At 38.6% G+C, this 3781-nt stretch overlaps 1 pseudogene; it reads right to left on the bottom strand.

The window, feature by feature from the left end:
- Positions 1–980: 980 nt before the first annotated feature.
- Positions 981–3336, bottom strand: LOC120145286 (annotated as a pseudogene).
- Positions 3337–3781: the final 445 nt, after the last annotated feature.

The following is a 3781-nucleotide window of genomic DNA, read 5'->3' as shown; positions in this document are numbered from 1 at the left end:
CGTAGAAATAGGCTTGATCTTTTCGTTCTTTTAAACTATCTTTTTTGCTACTAATTAACCTTGTTATCTTTCACAAATTCCTTTATATTTATGTAGTAGTTATTTATTGAGATGAGTCTGCATTATTTTCTGCAGGCCTTGCAAAAGGACCAGATAGCGTATAAGTTCCAGCAAATGACTGAAGCCATTGAGGCAGAGTTTTGAATGAGATTTCATATGATGAACTTGATATATCGGAGGAAGTCCAGGAACATGTATTTTTCCACGAAAATTTTGTCAAAATTAGATCTATTCTGTTGATTCTTTGTTTTGTTTGAATTGTTCTATGCACATTTAGGACAATCGAAATTATACCTTCACAAAAACAAACAACTAGATTCGAGTGACCTGTTCTTACTATTTCTCTTTCGTATCAGATTGAACTTGTTCATGCACAATTCAGACGAGCAAAAGGAAAGTCGGACTCACCTGATTTGCAAATGGAACATGATTTAGCAGTAGCACAGAAAGAAAAAGATCCTGACCTTGCAATTCTCAAAAGACTTTCAGATAAGTTGTAGCTGAGGACAATCAATGATCTATCGAAAGAGTCAGTTGATTTCCACGAACTGGTTATTGCAAGTGGTGGAGATTCGGGGGAGCACTTTGAGGAGATGTCATCACTGCTCAAGAAGCTTAATGATTATGTTCTGATCGAAAACCCTGAAACATTGTACAAACTTTTGATGGTTAATGCTATACTTCGTTTTGTTATGTAGTATATAACTTGCAAGTAATGTGCTAGTTTTCGAATATGTTAATTACTTTTGATAGTTTTTGTTATGTAGTAAAAATATTGTCTTTGATAGTTAACAGTTATCGCTTTCATGTGTGTATGCATTGTTGTATGTGAAGGTATATTTCCTAAATTATAAAATTCGACTCTATAGCTAAGAAATTGCTTAGATTTAGGCTAGTCCAGTGTAAATAACTAGGCTTATATGATGTCACCAACCCTAAACATCTAGGCTATACACTATTAACATTTAAGACCCACACCAGGGAGGGCTCAGCCTCACAGTTTCAGTATGTATTCCTCAACCATCCTATTAATTTATCTCCATAAGACCTGTTTACAAGGTTCATGTCACCTACAATCCTACATCACATGAAATCTTGACCATTCATAAAAATATAAGCCACCATTTGCAACACTAATCAACCCCCACAAATCATGAATTGTCAAGATTTCATAATTTCCAAAGCGTAATACCAAGACTAGGTGATATGAATCTCTCTCTCTTTCTTTTCACACTTTCCAAAACTGTATTTCCTATACAACACAAAACAATCTTTCTTTTTCTTTTTTCTTCTTCTTTGGAATGACTTGAAATAGCACTAACCCACACATTGTTTCTGTTTCAAGGTTGAGTCATGTTGGTTTCGACTTGTTCACTTTCAAAACAAGGAGAAACTTTTACGATGGCTGGAATTACGGGAAGAACAAGCTTGCTCAACTGATGGTCTTGGAGTTGGTCCCGTGCTCCCGACGACATCCATTTGAGCATCTGAGGATTTTGCACCGAGCTTGCATCCGAATTTCCGGGCAACTATGCCGGGTGAACTCAGTGAGCTGTGTGATTTTGTCGCCCTTTTCATTTCTTGCTTTATTTTACTGAATTCCTCTTCAAGCTCTCCAACTCTAGACCTCATCTTCTCCATATCCACCTTCAGAACTCGATTTTCGCATACAACCGTTACCCATCCATCTCTTTGCACAAACTGGCCAGCCATCTCACTAGTGGCAGTAACGTTACTGGCTATCTCTGTTGGGGCAATCCCTTGGCCTGTAGGAGCACTTTCAGCTTCCAACACATTGAAACAGCCGGCTAAAGCCGTTCTTAAATGCATCTGCTCGAAGAACAAGACCTGCAGAATTACTCTTAGCGGCAGTCTTTCGTTTTGGGATGCATGGGCACAAGCATCTATGGAGAGTTTCTGGTAGTCGATGATATTGCAGAGTTCTTCCTTCTCTCTATCAGAAAGCCAAGGGTGTGCCTGAAAAATGATAGTATTGATTACAAACCTTGAAACAAATAAACTCCGTCCAAATAGAAGTTGGTTCAGCAAATTTAAACCTTGAAATAAATGTCCAGTGCTCTGTATAGCCCATCATGCAAAGGTCTTGAAGATTCGGGAAGGACCCCTGCAAGAGACCTTATTTTTCCAGGTTTCAAATTTACATTAGAAGCAACCTCTGCAAGATAGCTATCTATTATTCTGGCAACTTTCCTTAAGGGCTCGGATGATGATGATGGTTCTAGGTCTAATGATGGTGGTGAAAATAATGTTAAACCCGATTCTGAGGACACAAAATGACGGATGATCCGCTCAACACAATCGGTATTGTATAGTGTATCGAAATCTGAGTAAGAAGGAATCAAAAGATCATCTAGGCTAGCCAGTTCCAGCTGCAACCCGATTCTCCTCTCCAATGAGTCCTGGCATGTTTGACTAACACCTAATATTGATGCAACACGAAGGAGTCCGAGTAAAAAAGGCAGAAGGACTTGCCCTTCTTTTTAGGGAGAAGGTTTTCGATGCTTTCCAATAAAACCTTCTGATCAACAGGGGCAGGAGTCAGACTAAAACTTGTGACTATCCTGGTTTTGCTACCCTGCATACTCTGCCATCGGCCAAGACGCGGTAGATACTTTCTTGCATAGTACATTATGGCACCTGCTAGAAGTTCACATCGTATACCCCTTGCTTCCATTGTTTTAATAAGCCTTTCAAATAATTCTACACTGAAATAGGAGATGTCTTCAAACCACCAGTCAGATTCTGTGCATCGTATTCTCGCCCCGGTATTTATTCCATTCCATAGAATGCTTCCACCAGGGCTCTGTAGGCTACCGTACATCATCATGGGCCAACCGAACAAACTAGTATCTGTACAAACCATCATAGATACAGCATTTGAACATTTTTGTAATATGTGGAGCTTCTCTACCCTTAGCATGAAAGATTCACAACTTTGTAAAGCCAATACAACCCTTCCAGTTTTGAAGTACATTCTTGTGGAAGAAGTTTTCAGCCTTGGAAAGTAAATTATCTTCTCCATACTCATCCGTCATCTCAAGGTAGTCAGCGGCACAGTACACCGTTATTATATTTCTTGCTGTAAATTCCGCCCGAATGCCGTAGCAGAATTTTACCGCAAACAAGAAAGTGTCCGGGCCACCGGGGAATTCTTCAAGCTTTGTGGTAAAAGTCTTATCATGGGCGAGTTCTTCAAAGATGGAAGTGATCTTCCCACATTTTGACATGAGAGGAAACTGCAGTCATAAATGATCATAATTCATAAAGCATAACATTTCATCTTGATCTTTAGACCTAGGTGCAAATGCAATAATAAAAGAGGAAAAAGAAAGTTTATGCCAATTGCATGGACTAAAACAATATGAAAATATTGAGCTGACACAGAAACCATACCAAGAATCATAACACGGTTAATCATTAACACTAATAAGGTACTCTATGCCATCTACAATGAAAGGAAGTTGCCTCAATTGCAGGGTTAAATCATCAGAAATTATCCCAAAAAAGGTGAGCAACTTCTTTATTTTCGTAAATCGACACATTATACTATTATAGAGCAAAACACTGCAAGAGGTTGTCTGATCTAAATTCAATTCCAGTTTAAGTCGATCTCTTTCTTCTTCTTCTTCTTCTTCTTCTTCTACTACTACTTCTTCTTCTTCTTTTCAGTCAATAGTATACAAAACTATGCTCCTCTATC

Source organism: Hibiscus syriacus, unplaced genomic scaffold (assembly GCF_006381635.1).
Source record: "Hibiscus syriacus cultivar Baekdansim isolate YM2019G1 unplaced genomic scaffold, ASM638163v2 tig00110893_pilon, whole genome shotgun sequence".
Lineage (NCBI taxonomy): Eukaryota > Viridiplantae > Streptophyta > Magnoliopsida > Malvales > Malvaceae > Hibiscus > Hibiscus syriacus.
This window is presented reverse-complemented; position numbering and strand designations above follow the sequence as displayed.